This window comes from Ambystoma mexicanum, chromosome 6q (assembly GCF_040938575.1).
Source record: "Ambystoma mexicanum isolate Mex_15411 chromosome 6q, UKY_AmexF1_1, whole genome shotgun sequence".
Taxonomy (NCBI): domain Eukaryota; kingdom Metazoa; phylum Chordata; class Amphibia; order Caudata; family Ambystomatidae; genus Ambystoma; species Ambystoma mexicanum.
The window spans coordinates 1,384,055,252-1,384,073,732 of NC_090937.1; positions in this window are offsets into that span (position 1 = coordinate 1,384,055,252).

The window sequence follows — 18,481 nt, forward strand, 5'->3', positions numbered from 1 at the left end:
ACCTATTAGCAAGTCTTTCCTTGGCCTGGTTTGGGTTCATCTGTTCAGTTTTACACAAAAGTCTGGTGGTTTTAAAACGCCGGCTTTCTGATAGTGGTGAGTACCGGTATTGCATCCATTTTTGAGTTGTCTTGAATTTGACAGGAGATTTTTGCTATTGTTTTGATGGGCATCCTTACATTTGAGTGGTTATGTGGAACCCCCCCACAAGAAGGTTGAATCTTTAGAGTGGTCTTGTGCCCATGATTTCAGCAAATTTTTGACATCAGTAAAACGGATTTTTTGAACAAAGGTCTCCGGTATTAGCTATCTTGCAATGTTTGGAATGGACATTTGGAGCTTGCACTCAAAGAAACAGAGGTGATTTAAAAGCGCTTTTGCTCTGACAGGTGCTGCTATTTTTCCTTTGGCACCACCTTTCACCCCTGGCGCTTTTGGTATGCGCACAACTGCGCGGTACTCCTGGACTCTGGGATGGAATGATGGGCGGCGACAGCTCATCCCCACATCTACCCAGTCTATTGATTCAGCATGGGTCAAAACCCTTCACAAACCCCCCCGCCCGACTACGCTTTGATTCAAGTCGAGGGGAAATCGGGTGCAAAGGAGGTTTTGAGCCCTGTGCTGGTATGTCCGCATTATCTTCTTCCAATTCTGTAGATGCACAGTTCAGCATCTTTTCCTCCACCCAGTTGGATCGATCGGTTCTCCTCGCTGGTCCTGATGGGAATATTGGGCGGTACCCCGGGCCCCTTGGGTCTTTACTCCCGGTTCCTGGGCGTCCTCCTTGGCCAGTCCCCAGGTTTTCTTTCTCCTAGGACGACAAAGGAAAGCGGCAATACCTATTCATAGACATTTCTCCCCCACTATTGATAGAGTGGGGCGACATATACATTTTATACTTTAATAGACATAGCATTCTAATTTTGAAAAACAAGATCTAATTCAGAGAAAGTGGCTTACAAGCGTCATAATATTTTAGAGACTATATGTGGGATATTTTAGGGTTTGAACTGAATTAATCTGGAGCGGTCCCTTCTAGGATTCCAGAGGATTCCTCCAGTTGTTGCAGAGTGTGCCTAGGATGGCAACACTTTAGCTGATTAATATGGACCCACTTGTCTTCTCCTTCTGCCAAACTGCCTTTGGGGATGCGGATCTTGTATGCAACAGGGGAGATCTTGTCTATAATTTCAAATGGTCCCTTACATGTAGGCAAACATTTTCGCTGTTTGGCCTGGTTCCTTTGGAAATTGTATAGATAGACCCGGTCCCCCACAGTATATTCCTTCCTGGTGGTCTTCAGGTCGTAGTGGGTTTTCATGCTATCAGCTGATCTTTCTAGATTCCGCTGAGCATAGGCAAAAGCATGCTGAAGGTGTTTCCTTAAATTCTCCACATACTCATGAGTTGTGGAGGCATTTATCAGTGTCTGCTCTTGAGTCCTGTAGGGCAGATGCTGGGGAAGCACCATCTTGCGTCCAGTCATCAACTCAAATGGTGACATTTTAGTTGCAGATGAAGGGGTAGATCTGATGGCCATTAGGACCAGAGGTAATCGGATATCCCAACTTGGCCCAGAATCTGCCACAAACTTTTTTAATATGCTCACAATGGTTCGGTTGTATCTCTTCACTGCTCCAGAAGAAGCTGGCCTGTAAGCAATGTGTAGCTTCCTTTTAACCCCCAGTATCTCCCACATCTTTGTCATTACTTCACTGGTGAAGTGGCTACCTCTGTCTGACTCAATCCTTTGAGGTAGACCAAAACGGGAAAAGATGTGGTTAATCATCAGGGCAGCTGCTGTTTCTGCCTTGCAGTTTGGGGCTGGGAGACATTCCACCCACTTGGTAAACAAGCATGTCACGGTCAACATGTACTTGTTTCCTCTAGATGAGCGAATTACAGGGCCTACAATGTCGATTTGCAAATCTGACCATGGCAGTGTCATCCCCCTCTTTTGGAGAGGCGCACGGTGTGTGAGGGATGCTGGCTGAAATTGTGCACACACAAGACACCCCTTCAAGTATTGGTCGAGGTCCTCCCCATGTGTGGCCAGTATGCAACCTCTCTTAAGATTTCCAGTGTTGTGTGAAACCCCCTATGACCGGCGGTGGCCGCATCATGGGCGTGACTTAACATCAGACTTCGGAATGAGATAGGGACCACCCACTGATCATGGCCAGCTTGGGATTTCCTTACGAACAAACCGTCTTGGATTCGGAACCTTTTTGGACATTTCATCAACACTCTTAGGTCCTCTTTCCCAATGTAATCGGTATTCGTCAGGGGAAAGTTCTCAGGGTCCTCAATGTGTTGGTAAAACTTACCAATTATTGGATCCCCCTTCTGAGCTGTAATAAAATCAGCATCAGGGGTCTCCTTACTCCATTGTGCAGTTGAAAGATCATTGTGAGCATTGGTGTGGGACCTAGTGATGGCAGTGACCTGGATTTCCCCCAACAGGGACTCTATTTCTATTAGATCCCCTTGGATGGCCCCAGTTTTGGCCAGCTGATCAGCTAAGTCATTTCCAGTTTTGTCTGGTCCCTCTACTTTGGAATGACCCTTGATCTTTTTCCAGTCATCCTATTCGATGTGACCAGATCATCAATATTTTGGATTAACTTCCCATGTTTCAAGGGTTTGTTATTAGCACATAACATGCCTCTGGTTTTCCAATTAACCAGGTGCTCCACGAACCCGTTCCGTACATAATCCGAATCTGTGATTATGACCAGTTCGTGGAGTTGATGTTGGACAGCAGTGAGGATGGCCTGATGCACAGCCATCAATTCTGCCACCTGACTACTTCGGGGGCCAATTTTGTATCCAGCGGAGGCTTCTGGGGACTCATTCATCCATGCATTCCCTACGCCGGCCACCAGTTCTTTCTCCCCGTTGTTGTCAACCTGGTACGAGCATCCATTCACATAGACAGTGGCCATTCCCTCAAACTTGTCTTCTTCAAAGACTTTGTGTGGGGAATTAAGGTATGCCTCCATGTTGTCCTTGATTTTTAGTCTTCCGTCCTCGAGACAGTTTTCTCTGGCACAATCATGCAAGTCAGCCAGACCTTGCGCGAGGGGACTCTTCTTGTTTTGGCCATATCTGACCTCCACAGGAAAGCCTTGCATTGACAGGATCCAGGAAGTAATTCGGGAATTGCTCACATTTCCGGCCCGGATTCTGTCGCTCTGGAGATATTGCAGAGGCTGGTGTGGAGTATCCACTATGATGTGTTCCCCCTGGATAAACGGGCGGTAATTCTTCAATGCCCACACCGTTGCCAGGAGTGCCTTCTCACAATCGTTGAATTTTTCCTCCACAGAGGATAAAGTTTTGCTCGCATAGGAGATTACTTTATTGACCTTTCCATGCTTTTGGTATAATACTGCCGTCAAGCACGTATTAGAGAACCCTGTCTCCAGGAAGAACTCCTTGTTTCTGACTGGGTAAGCTAGGCAAGGCGCTTGTGAGAGGCTTCTTTTGAGTTGTTTTACTGCCTCGGATTGTTGTGGACCCCATTCCCACTTGACCCCCCCTTCAAGAGATGAATCAGGGGTCTAGTGATCTCTGCCTAGCCTTCAATGAACTTTCTGCTGTAATTAGTCAGTCCAAGGAGGGCCCTTAGTTCCCGCAGAGTCGTGGGGTCTTTCAGTTTCTGAAGTGCTTCCACTTTCTTTTCCTGGGGACAGAGACCCTGAGGAGTAATCTCCTGCCCTAAGAAATTAACACGGGTTCTACTCCACTGTGCTTTCTGAAAGGAAAGTTTTGCTCCGGCGGCCATCAACTGTGTCAGAACATAACGGATCTCTGCTATGTGTTCCTCCACAGATGAACTTTTGATGAGGACATCATCTACATAAGCCAGGTTACCCTTCGCACCCAGGTCGGGCATGGCCTTATGTAGGAAAATGTTGAATTCATTGCCGGAGTTGAGGTATCCGAAGGGAGTCCGGGTCCATGTGTACTGCTGGCCCTCAAAGGTAAAAGCCAGTTTGTATTGGTCCTCCCTACTGACAGGCACGGTCCAGTATCCATTGGTCAGGTCTATTGCTGTGAATGCCTGTGACCCCTGGATCTGGGCCAGCCCTTGGTCAATGTAGGGCAGAGGCCATCGGGAAGTATGGACCCGTTTGTTGAGCTCCCTAAGGTCGGCACAGAGTCTCCACTGCCCATTTGGCTTCAATATTCCCAGCACCGGATTATTGAAGGTGCTGTGTACTGGACGGATTATTATCGGGACTCAAGGTTCTTAATTATTTCAGTAAGGGACTCCATGGATGCGAGAGGCAAACGATATTGCTTCACAAACACTGGAGTCATTCCAGGGTCCGTGGGAATTGTTGTTGTGTGGATGTCGGTGCGACCACAGTCATATGAGTCTACCGCAAAGAGATCTTAGAAATCCAAGAAAACTTGTTTCAACTTTTGCTTCTGTTCCAGAGTCACACAGGCATCAGCTAGGTTGACTCTCTCTTCCACCATCTGCCTGAAGCCTGGAAAGACTTCTGGTTTGGCTATCTCAGCGGCCTCCTCCAGCTGGGTGGAGAAGTCCCTGGTCAGAGTGTTGATTTGGACTGGAGGCTTCAGGTGGGAAAGGCAGCCCTCATGGACCTGGAAAATCACCTCATCCCTCCTGAAGTCACAAGTCACATCTTCCTTACCATAAGGGCAAGAAGTGTACACCAGGAAGTTCCCCCCATGCCGGGTGAAAATCCTGTCTGGCGGTGTATTGTCATCACTGTCACTGTCAAAACAGTCCTTGGGGATCGGTCCTAACAGTTAATTTCCTAGATCAATAGAAAAATGTCGGTCATCAACCGCCATTCCAATAATGGTGCCTGCGGCTAGAGTAATACACTTTAAGTCGCTGTTATCCACCTCTACTGGAATGGTGTCATGTTCTATGTTGACTAATGGAGTTGGGTTTACCCCCAACCCTTGCTGTTGGAGAGAATCATTTAGATAATTATAAGCATCAGAGTTTTTCAATTTTTGTCCTCTTTTAACTTTCACTTCCAGGGAGAATTGTCGGGTCCTTTCTGGGATGGTGACTTCCTTTTTAAGCTGAATTTCAACTGCATAAGGTAGCAATTGAGCTGACCTAAATGCTTTTTCTTGATCATCAAAGCCCATGGGATTATCCGCTAATCGGGACCAAGCTTTGAAGTTTATTAGGTCCAAACTAATGGCGAAGCGATTGAGAATGTCACTGCCTAAGTAAAAGGCGGCAGTGACGTCTCGCACGACCCAACAATTATGGACTATGCTCTTGTTGCCAATGGAGATTTTGAGCATACACCTGCTTGGCAGGAGATGTTTGGAATTAGGTGCTTCCAGGTCCATTTCCCATTTGTCTATCAGTTGGAATGTGGGAATCTCTGGATCTTTTGGGAGTTGGCGGAACATGGCTTCGCTGATGAACACACACTCGAGCGAGAACAGAGTCCTTCCCATCATTTAACTGAACAGGGATGAACAACTGATCTCCAATTTGCTGAATATCAGCCAGGCTCTTAGCCGATTTCACATCTTTCTGGACTATAGGAGTGGGAGTGTCTGATTGTGGATTGGTAAAGAATTTCAGAGTGTTTCCTTCCAGTGTGGAATACCACCTTAAACTGGAAGGAAGGTTGATTTTCAGAAATAGAGAGGGCCCCCCCAACACCCGTCTGTTGTCCTACTGCTATTACTGTCACGTCTGGAATTTGGTTGTTCTGGAAGTGAAATTCTACTTGGTCAAACTTTTGTTCAACCATGTGGCAGGTGCCATTTAAACTAACATGGTTGACACTCTGTTTTAATTTTATTGGTCGGCTAGTCTGGGTCCAGAGGACCTTGTTTACGCAATCTATTAGGGGTGACAACCTTCTCAGGAGGTCATTCCCTAGTAAACAAGGGGTGCCCTGTGGAGTCACTACTATGACCGGGTGTTTCACCTTGTGTCGCCCAATTTTGATGTCCAAATCTGCAGTCCCCTCAACAGGAATTTCCTTACCGTCAAAGTTCTGCAGTTGTCCAGGAAGAGAGGTGAGAGGAATACGGTAATTCTCCCCCTTCCTGCATTTAGTTCATCAAAGGCCGTTTTGGACAGAAGGGTAGCTTGGGATCCAGTGTCCACCAGTGCCTAAATTGTACCCTGCCCCTGTACTTGTACCGGGGCATAATATCTTCCCTCCTTCTCCTCAAGGGGGCACAGATAATGCACATTTTTGGACAACTGTTGGGCTAACTTTCTAGTTTTGGACATTGCTAGCGAAGAGATTTGGGCAGAATTCTGTGGAGAGCCTGGGGAATCTGAAAGAAAAAGTTGGCAACTGGAAATGGTTTCGGGTTCTGGGCCGCCCCCCCTTTTTGGAGGCAGTCATCAGGATGGGTTTGACCCATGGGATTTTGGTATTGTCGGTTCTGGGATGAGATGATGGGCGGCGGTAGCTCAGTCTCCACATCTCCCCAGTCTGAATTGGCATCCCTTGGGACCCATTTTTCCTTGGGAGGAGTTCCCCCATCTCTGAAGGAGAAGATCCTTTTCCCAGGATCTTCTGAGGATCCCTCTCCCTCAAATTGGAAGACCTGTACCTCCTCCACAAAGTGGGTCTCTTTGGGTCCTTTGTTTCTCCTACCCCCCCTCTGCTCCTTGGGATGCAGGCTCTCAGGGGCAGGAGATTTTGTTTCCCGTTCCTCGTTTTCCAGGGGCTGTTTACATGTTGGGAAGGAAGCTTCCTCAAAGGCTTTAGACCCCCCTTACCCTTGTGCCTCCTCCCTGGGAACCGGTGGGTTATCGGGGTGCTGCCCCATCATTGTTCTGGAGAGTTTGGGGCATTCTGCGGTGGCATGCTCATCGGAGGGTTCTGTTGAGCCCTCAGTATGTGACCCAGATCCCGTGCCATATTTTGGACCTGGCGCTCTAACTGTGAAACCCGCTCAGGCTGATACGGGGTCCTGTTTTCTCCCCTGGGCTGATCCCGGGAAGGGTAGCTATCCCTTCTCTGGTAATACCCTTGGTTGGGAAGATTTGGGTACCCCTCCACCCTTGGCCTCCTCTCTCCCGGATTAGGTTGTCTGGGCTCAGGGAATTGGGGAAAGAAGGATGGATGGTTTTGGGGTTGGAAATTGGGTGGATACCTGGGAAAAAAGTTATGCCCAGTGTATGGGGAATTTCTGCCCTCCTGTGGGAAGTTGGGAGGGATGTTCCCTGGGTCAGGTGCTTGGCTGGATCCCCCCCTTGGGCTGGAGGAGTCCACACATAACCCAGGATTGGTAGGTTTCCCTTGTAGCGGGGACTTACATAATCAGGGGAGCGGGGGACCCCATTTGTGGGACTACCTCCTCGACTCCCTGTCTGTGACTGGCCCAGGGGCCTTCTGGGCTGTGAATTATTTGGTGCAGGCAGGTTTTTAGGCCCCTCCATCTCCAAATCTAAAACGGGGGCAACCTTTAACTCCGCCACCTTGGCAGCAGCAGGGGTGCTGTTGGTTTTGGGGTTTTTCTGCGCATTATTTTTATTTTCTATGGGCTTCTGCACCTCATAGATCCGGGTAGCCTGTTCAATGACCCAGTCTAAAGATCTTTTCTCATGAAAATCTCTCACGAGCTGGGTCATTATGTATTTGGGTAAGGCATGGAAAAACGTATTGATTAATTCTCTGCTATCCGTGCGCACCCTTCTGGTGGTCTGCGCAAAAGCACGCTTTAATTCTTGCACAAACTCTTGTGAGGCCTGATCCTCCCCACATTGCAAATTGTAGGCTGCCTTGCGAGCCTCTTGAGGATTTCTGTGCACAGAAAAATGTTTCAAGATGGCCACCCTGTATGTGGACCACCTTGAATGGTTTTGATCCTCCAGCCCCGCAAAGAAACTGGAGTATTCTGGTGAGAAGGTCCACTTTACATATTAAATACAGCTTTGGCTATCCTTCAAATGGAAAGTCTCCATCATTTGCTCATAGAGCTCCAAGTGTTCCCAAACAGAATACTTGGCGTTCTTATGATAAGGCGTGATGACACTCCTTATTGCCTTTATTTGTTTCAATGGGTCCTTAAGCAAGGCCCTTTTTGCCTTATTGGCCTTTTTGGTTCGGGTAACCCTGGTCCATTCATCCTCCGACTCGGAAGCACTGCTCCCAGAGGTGCCCGTCTGATCTTCCAGGTTTTCCCGGATTCTGCGAGCCTGGGAATGGCTGGCAGAATGTGGGGACCTGGTCTCCTGTGTCCTGTGACGCTCAGAGGAGTCTTCAGATCCCTCCTTGCTACCAGGATTTGATGGGTATCCCCCCCACTGACCTAATTGGGCAGAGGTTTTCAGGATGCCCTTAGTGGGCCTACTTTCTTGGGGTTCCCCACTAAAATGCACTGTGCTTGGGTGCCCATACCCGGATACCCGCCCCTCCATTCCTGGGTGGTACTGGCCTATGAGCCCCATACTTTTAGCTGGATAGTAATCTGCCATCCCTGTGGCCCCGTGCTCATGTGCACCAGGGAACATGGGGGTGGCAGAGTCCAGGGACTGGTAGAGGTGAAGGCCTCTGGCACTAGGGCTCCTGAGGTTATGCTCAGGAGTTTCTCTTTCCCAGCGAACCTCATCTCTATCCGCCCCTGCTCCCTGTTGCAATGCAAGAGCCTGCACTTTCAGTTCCTCAGTTAAGGCCTTACTAGACTCTATCAGTCTCTCCTGCATCACTACCTGTTGCTGGAGCCTATCATTTGCTGGCAGAGAGCCTCATTCTCTCTCTGTGCCTCCTGATTGGTCCTGGAGTACTGGGCCAGTCTTTGCTGCAGGAGGGTTACCTCCTGAGCTGTGTCCCTATTGGCCTGCTCCTTTCTTGCCAGAGCATCCTCCACCCTCCTGGTGTGCTCTAACAAGTTCTGGTGATCTTTTTGGAGGTCACCCAGTCCCTGGAGGGCCAGGTGATTTTCTTCCATTTTCCTTTTTAAGTGGCAGACTTCCTGGCCTAAGGTATCCCTTTCCTGACTAAGAGCCTGCATCTGTGCCGCCAGGTCGTCCCTTTGCCTTTGGAAGGCACCAGCTTTCTGGCGCTCCTGATCAAACTCTGCCTGGGTATCCAGGTCTTTCAGAATCAATTTATTGCTTTCCTCTTTCTCTCTGTCTAATCGAATTTGCAGGGTGGCTACCTGCTCTGTGCATGCCCTGTTGAAGTCCAGTTGTTGCGCAAGCTTTTTCTGGCTCTGCAGTAGGGAGTCCAAACCTCCTTGGTACTCCTTCTGCAAGGCCAGAAATCTGGTATCCTGGTCAGCCTTTTCCTGTTGCAGCGTATCCATATCCTCCTTTATTTTAGTGATGTACTGTCTGCTGTCATTTTCTGACTCCTGGCTCCTGAGCAGCCTCTGCTCAGAAGAGTCCAAATCAGATTGGGCCTTCTCTAACGCCATCTGTTTCCTATTTGCCAGATCTTGGCCTTCAGCACATTTATTCTGTATGGCTGCCATATATAGGTACAAATATGCCGCTATCCTGGCAATCTTATTATGTTCATCTTTGGCTTTAGGAGCCATATATAATTCACTCAGTGCCACATGTAATGGACCCTGAACTCTCCATATATCTGACCCTGTTTCAGTGACCTGTTGCGCGATTGCCTGCAACCAGACCGTTTGGTCCTGATGAGTCCACTCACCTCTAACAAATAGCTTATGTAAGAAGTGCTCTCTGGCTATTTTGATGTCTACCAGTGTCGTCATTCTGGAATTTGAGTTCCTTCCTGACTTACAGAAGTTTGTATTTTATTTTTGCAAAACAGACCGTTTCCTTAGAGCGTTCCTTTGAGGAGTGCTTTACAGTGTAACACAGCGTGGTGATCCGACCGGATGTATGTCTCCTGTCAGTTAGCACACTGTATTAATCTGCACAAGTGATAGATCTAACCCAGAATCTCCGGCTACGAGCCCCCACTTTGTTAAGCGGCTTCACTTCAACACTACAGCTAAGTCAATGCCTAGTCTGGGATGCCGAGGGAAACCCTTATTGATATATTTTTAGGTCCAGTTCATGTATTCTGGATGACAACCCTTATATTACACCCCTCTCTTAGAATCCCCCTGACCCCACTGAGCCAAGAAGTAGGTCTGTTTTGCAAATTTAAAAGGTGTATTTGAGAAATATAACAATATATATCTATCACACTTTTATAATAAATTAATATTGGATATCACACTTAAAATATGACAGTGATCAACAATGGATAATGTTCTACTGGTAAACTGATTTGGTTACTTAGAAGTAGGATAGAGGATGAGGTAGCTGAAATGCTTTATGGTTTCAAGGAAATGCAAGGTGGAATAAATGCAGTACAGAAAATAAACTGATATGGTTTCACAAGAGATAATATGTTCACTTTTCCCGTGGTGGCAATTCACCCCCCCCTATATGCACTGCAAGGAGATGGAAGTAACACACACAGTCTTCAGGAATAAAATCAAATACAATACGGAATTCAGTTCCCCCCCCCAGCAAGCTTAGACAACAGGTATGCTTTTTAAAACACAGGCAAGAGTGCTTTGTAATGTGGTGGCAAGGAAGTGAAAAATGCTAAAATTGCTTTTAATTCCCTATAGGAGGTTCAGGGTGAGTGGTAGACACTTTATATTAGTTCAGGATCACTTTAACAATACTCTATGAATGATTAGCAGATTGCAACAAATTTTAGCAAAGAGAAGCAAAAAGCTGCTGATTTTTACAGATGAAGAAATCGGGCCAAATCGCAAATCTGTAAATTTCGCGAGTGCGTGTCTCGCGATTATGGAGACACTATAAAGAGTAGCAAGTTGTACATTCGTTGAAAAGCCTAGAATCCCAGCTTTAAAATGAAAGTTAAATTTCGTCCCTAGCCCAAACGGTTCAAGCGATACGGACGATTTAATAAAGGTAGATTTTCGGATTTAAAGTAAAACTCAAAATGACAGGTGACAGTTCGCAGCTTTAGAATGACAGATGACAGCTTGCAGCTTTAGAAGGACAGATGACAGGATTACTAGGAGGCAGTTCTACTTAGGTTAAAATAGTTTGGATTAGATTATTTTAACTAAGAGATTGGGTTCTGCACAGTTCTGGCGGATACTCACTCCTAATTTTGAAATGAATGGGCCTTGTCATGGATCTGGTCAACACGTCCAGCGGCAGTTCTCTCTGCTCGGCGGGTCAATCAGGCACCGGTTCTGCTCACAGCAATCCGGATCTCTGGTTCTGCTCACAGCGGTCTGGGTCTGGTCTGCGGTTCCGGCAAAAGTTCTTGGCAAAGAATTCAAACAGCTCGCCCGGCTGTTGAATAGTTTGGTTAGGTTTGCTGGATTCTGAAGGCCTGCTGAGAATACTTTTGCTTGCAGTGGGCCTTCTAGGTTCAAAGTTCTGTAGTCTATGGGTCCCTGGTTCTGGTCTCTGTCTGGATGGGATGTCGGCCGTCAAAATGCTCCGCAGAAATGGAAAATGAATGTCTCTACCTGTCCCAGCAGTCTCTTTTTATGTGTTTTGGAAGTGGGTGTGTGCTTGGCATAACTGAGCCTGCCCCTCTCTTGATTTGATAGGTCAATAGATTCTTTGGTCCCTGATTTGAGAAGGGATAGTGTGTCAGAGTGATGTCATTTTTATGACCTACAGAAATGACGCTCCCCTGGTCAATGTGCACACAAATCTATTTCTGATTCAAATACATATTTCCCAGGTACACAAGTGGTTGACATTACATGTACATATTATATATTACTTATGGTCCATGCTTGTCCGCCTCTGATCTTCCTGGGGGCTTGCATTCAAAAATGACAACATTTTGCGCTTTTTGGTCGGTTTACCAATATAGGACATTTACCAAAAATTACACAAATGTGCGCAAGGAGTATGGACATTAATTGATGAAGTGTCAGATTTTTAACATGCAGACATTTGGAGTAAGACCCTATTTTCTGCTAGCAACCACCCAGAATACACCACAGGGTCCTAACACCTCTTAAAACGTGCACAGAAAAATCACAAGAATAATGATATTACTTACATAATTCTGACAAGTCCGTACTATGAATTATCCATCTTTTTTTAAAAATTATGCTCTGGCCCAGATGGGTGTGTTTTAGGTTCCAAAGCACATGGGGGAAGCTTCTGTCTGTCCCCGCCTCCAGCTCAGGTGGCTCCCAGAGGCACTTCTCCTCCCACTTCTCCCAAGAGGAAGCTATTTTATGACCCCCCAATATAACATTTGCCTGAGCCCAGGACAGTGCTTTGTTCAACCTCCTGAAGGTGCCCCTCCCCTAATCTAATCAGAGAGGTGTCATCTCCTTTTGGTGGGGGCAGCAGGATGCAGGTAGGCCTGGGAAGAGTGGCTGAGTAGGTTTCTCCTGTCGGGGGTAATTGTCAGGAAGAATTCAGCTAAATGTCACTTTAGTTCCCAGTTTAAATCAAACTTACAATTTTTACATATACATTAAATAATTGCTTCCTTCAAGTCATTTCAGAATATAGTTTTACATTGTATCCACCTCTTAGCAAGTCTTTCCTTGGCCTGGTTTGGGTTCATCTGTTCAGTTTTACACAAAAGTCTGGTGATTTTAAAACGCCGGCTTTCTGATAGTGGTGAGTACCGGTATTGCATCCATTTTTGGGTTGTGTTGAATTTGACAGGAGATTTTTGCTATTGTTTTGATGGGCATCCTTACATTTGAGTGGTTATGTGGAACCCCCCCACAAGAAGGTTGAATCTTTAGAGTGGTCTTGTGCCCATGATTTCAGCAAATTTTTGACATCAGTAAAACAGATTTTTTGAACAAAGGTCTCCGGTATTAGCTATCTTGCAATGTTTGGAATGGACATTTGGAGCTTGCACTCAAAGAAACAGAGGTGATTTAAAAGCGCTTTTGCTCTGACAGGTGCTGCTATTTTTCCTTTGGCACCACCTTTCACCCCTGGCGCTTTTGGTATGCGCACACTGCGCGGTTCTCCTGGACTCTGGGATGGAATGATGGGCGGCGACAGCTCATCCCCACATCTACCCAGTCTATTGATTCAGCATGGGTCAAAACCCTTCACAATATCATATCATATTTTATCATCTCATGTCATACAAAGATATAAACATAGAGGAAAACTTAAAATAAACCACCCAAATAATTCAAGATTCACCACCAACTGACCAATTTGAACTTGTAGCTTCTATTATTGCAGCCAACATTTTAGAACAGTATACAATTCCACCCACTACACTCCAAAGACACCATAGAAGATGCATTAGAAACATATCAAATGCGTCAAGCCAAAAGATCTAGCATATGGGAAAAAAGCATAGAAGCATGTTGTTTTCATCTACTCTTTTCTACCGGAAAAGGCAGAAGAAATGACGAAAGGTGCACACAAACTTGTGCAGCAGAATATCACTCTTTACAAATGTATTCTGAACACCACACATTCAGACAAAATGTAGAATACATTTTCCACCTCCTGTTTGAAAGTGTACTAGCAACTCTAAGTTATGGAGCGGCACACACATTAAAAACAGGCTCTTATTTTTTAAACATGTCAACTACCCAACTGCTTCGATAAATAAAAGACAAAGATGGAGTTTTGCAGTCAAGTATCACAAATCTGTTGGCAAACATGCCTTGTACAAAAGAATACTGGTACCTACATCACGCTGATGTGCGTTGTATGTTAAGAAAATCAGGCCCACCCACATAGATTGTTACTTTAAGGTGTGCAGAATGTGCATGGGATGACTTGCATGATTTTGTAGCACAACAAACCAAAATAAACATGTAATAGAGATAAAAACAACAGGAGAACTCTTCTCTTGAACCTGTCAATGCACCAAGGTACTTCCATCAATGCTTCTTTACCATGCTGCAGTTCATCTGCAATAAATCTCCCCCTCTGCTCAGAGCAGTGCAACTAACCTGCGACATCCCTGCAGAAACCACAACTAGTGACCGACGTACACAAATCCTATGCTTCCGAAAACATAAGTGTAGCAAATATTGCCGACAAAGATTTAAAAGCAAAGGTAAATACAAAACCAAATGTTGCTTTGGCTTCCCTTGACCCATTTTCAAAAAAGGACAAGTAAATATCTTCATGCCTTCTACTAGACACATTCAACATTAAGAGGGATGAAGCATTCCAAGTACATCAATTATTACAATGCAATCATTGGCCTCTTGTGGAATGCAAACAGAGACATACAATACATTGCAGTCAATTCCACTGCAGTTGCAAGATATGTCAAAGCCTATCTCACAAAAGCTGAAAGAAACAGAGCAAAAAGACCTCTGGGATGACATATCATCTGAAAAAACACTGTCACAAAAATGATACAACTTTGGTGTAAAAATGCTCTCCCATAGAGAATGCAGGAGCTACGAAGCTGCAGACCGTTTAGCAGGTACAGTCTTATATACTGTCTTATATAGCAAATCTGAACACATTGTCTGGCTAAACCTTGGTCCAGCTTCATCCCGAAAAAGATTACTAAAATCCTACCAAGAGATACAATAGCCACAAATGATCCCAACAGCCAGAATTAAAAAAAAATAAAAACTATTTAATCGACAAATACTACCCAAACAGAAGTACTGCTTTGGAAAACATGTGCTTGTATGGCATAGTCCAAAACTACTCCTACAAAAGCAATATCACACCAGATGAGACAGCTGGCAAACATTCAGTCTCAACTTCTGAACGAAGCCTAGTAAAACTTATCAAACCCAACCTAATCATATAAAGTTATCATTTAAATCTCTGCAACATAGAGAACTGTGTTACATGGCCCTAGTGTAACTTTTTAAATCTTGGAGAAAATAATAAGTATTATTGGGTTGCTATAACTCATTTGAAGCTGCATTCAAAGCAAATGAAAGCAGTATAACAAATGTCAATTTAAAACATTACAAATAAAAGTTGGACAATGAACACCAACAAGAGGAAGAAATTGAAGCTGAACTAGATAAAGACACTCCTGAGGGCAGTCAACCTTCACTTATAGGAAGCCAAGAACCACTTGGAGAACCACTCATTCTAAATGAAGCAGAAATAGCCATGACTGAGGTAGAAAATACCATGTGTCAATATAAACAATCTGAAGAGGACTTGTCAGTGCTCAAATCAGAGCTAAATGATGAACAACTCACCATTTAAGAAATTGAACAAGGTTTTAAACATGAAACTAAAACATGTAGCTTTAAAAATTATAAACCTCTGCTCCTGTATGTAAGCGGTGAAGCTGGTTCTGGTGAAACATTCTTAATTAAAATAATCAGCACATTTCTTCAAACCTTAACAAACAGCAACCTTTCTGCTGTTGTAACAGCCCCCACAGGTGTGGATGCCTAAGACATAGGAGATGTAACTTTAAACCGACAACTCCTCCTTCTAGTAGAACACCAACATAAATTAGAATACTGCAAATGATCAGCAGTGTCTTCTATTGATGTATGCAGAATTTGGAAAAAAATGAAAGTGCTACTAATAGATGAGGTAAGGATGGTTTCCAACCTCATGTTGGCTTTAATTCACCTCAGAATGTAAGAAGTCCTAAAAACCGACTACGAAGAACTGTTTGGAGGAAAACATGTTTGTGTTTTTGGAGATTTACTACAGTTAACACCAGTTAAAGGTCAACCTGTTTTAAAAACATTAGCACAGAAACAATTCCGCAACACACTCATCAGCATTGGAAATGTACATCTCTGGCAACATTTCAGTACAGAGAACTAACTCAAAACATGCATCTGTTTGCTGATCTCACACTGGTCTGCTTACAAAAGATGCAAAATCCATCTTCAATACTATACTTATCCATGAACTATATGGGCGAGACACAAATGTTCCTGAAGTCATGGAAACAATAACTCAACATGATCTAAAATGCATGTCCTTAATGCTAATCCTTGCAAGCTGTAGTCAACTAAACAATTTTAAAAAAGAAATGCAACTCATACTGCATATCAGCTCCACAAACTAGAAGTGCACAGCATGAAACTCCCTATGTGTCAACAAGCAACAGCACATGTACATAGCTAAGAAAAATGTATCTCCAATACAGCTTAATTGGAGAAAATATTACCTTTGTGCCTAAACAGCAGATTCATTCTAAAACGTAACCTTGATGTAGAACAAGGTTTAGTTAATGGTACAATTGGTAGAGTTGTTGACTTCCAAACATATCATCATGACAATGTCATTCAGTTTGCCAACATCCACTTTGACAAACTTGCAGAACTTAAATAAATTGGCCTCACAATAGCACATTTCCTTCTTTTCAAAGACATGTACGTACACACAGAACAATTTTCTCTATCTCTTGCATATGCTGACATTATTCACAAATTGCAAGGTCTAACCACAGATCACCCATTGATTGATATTGGCAGCACAGTCTTTAAGCAAGGTATGAGTTATGTAGCACTTTCATGTCTGCGTACACTCAACGGTCTATTCATAGTTAACTTTTATGCAAACAAAGTCAACAGTGGCATTCCTTGCATCCTAGAATACAACAGGCTATGTGCACTATACACCCCTATCTAGATATATACACTGTACCTAAAAAAATAAAACCTTTAAAAAGAAAAGTAATGCAAACAGAATCTACAACAGATCTCCCAACAATATCATTAAAGAAACAACAACCAAATCCTTCTCCATCACATAATACAACCACAAAACTGTCTACTACAAACTCAACTGCACATCTATCAGAATAGAAAGAGATGCATATCTATTCACCCAAATAATCTGCAGGCCCATCAAATGATGCAGACACACAACTCTCTGCTCCATTTAAATTCAGCATCACAACTGGAGTAACTTGCTATGCAAATGTACCAATCAATTTTCTTTTCCAGTTGCCACAAATAGTTCACAACATTTACTTAAATGGCTCAGAACAGTTGTGTTTGCAAACGCTCGTCCTTCGTAGAAAGGCCACAAGTAATCCTGACAGCACTTACATTGTCCCAGAAATAAGGCAAGTATTGGGCTACTGTGCAGGAATGGTAACATTTAACATAAACACACAAGAAGATCCTCAAGAATTCCTAATGTATTTACTACAAGTACAGGAACCAAAAACATCCCTATAAATGAAATCTTCCAGATTGCATACACATGGAAACCTACATGTACTCTCTTCAAATTTGTATATATACACATACCAAATTGTGAATCCATTCCATTTCACCAGCGTCTGCAGAATGCACATCATGGGATATTATGCCATTTTTTGTAATTCAGGCAATCGTTCCAGTATGCAAATCATCTTACATTGCCAATATGTCATACTAATGTTTCTTAGGAACAATGCAGTTGGTACCAAAAATAACATAAGCCTACTAGCTTCACACATGGACAAGGGTTCTCTTGACAAGAAAACCTTCACAGCAGTAGGTATAGTATACCACACTGGTGCCACAACCACTTCAGGGCACTATAATGCATATGTAAAAAAACAAAGTGGTTGGTGTAAATGTAAAGACACACCCGTTACTCTAAAACATAGGTTACCAGCTAATCTAACAAATGCCTACTTAATATTCCTTCAACTCAACTGTACTCACTAAACTGTAGCACAATAAACAGTTATAATACATAAACAGGTATCTCACTACTTAAAAAATAACCTTCATTACAATACACTTGAAATACACCATCACAATTATTGTTACTAAAAAACGTCTTCTAAAGTCTAATGTAGTTATAATATATCAATAGCAATTCCCTTAATAACAACAGACTGCAAACAAACATACTATCTCACTTACACTGACATAATTGTGGTGAGGATTTTTGAATCCTCTATCGAATTGCTTTCCCAATGACCCACTGATTATAGAAGTCAATACAATACACTAATGTTGTATCAAACATAGTACATAGAATGTATTGTTTATGAGGGTCTGGAAAAAAAATGTATATGAAAAATTGCATGCTATTAAACCTTTTCAGCTATCCTGCTTAACAAAGTATACCCTTCTTTTCTCACTGGAAATGAACCAGAGATTCCAGGTTGACTACTTTATACATCTAAGTAAGCATACCAAGTGTAAAAAAAATATTCCATTACCACTATCCTCAATTCTACTACCATCATAAATGCCACATACGTTCTACTCCCCCTACAGAACCTATCATTACTATATACATATTACTATAATGGTTGTGGCCACTGGTCACAACCACCACAATATAATTAAACCACATAACAAGTACATACAATACACCTGCAAATAAAAAAACTCGCCCTGAACCCCCAGCCATTGAATTGATGTCTGCAGACATCAAAATTGACCGCAGACTCAGTGGCACCTGCAGATCCTATTTTCGCCTATAAAAACAGCTCCAAATCACCTTCATTCCATTCGCCTACCATTTCTTTGCCCTCTTACAGCGATCAAATAACCTCAAATGTGTTTTTCAAACTGCTCGTTCACGGCACTATTAGCGGACCACTGTTCACAGACTAATGCAGTGTCCACAGACCGGGCA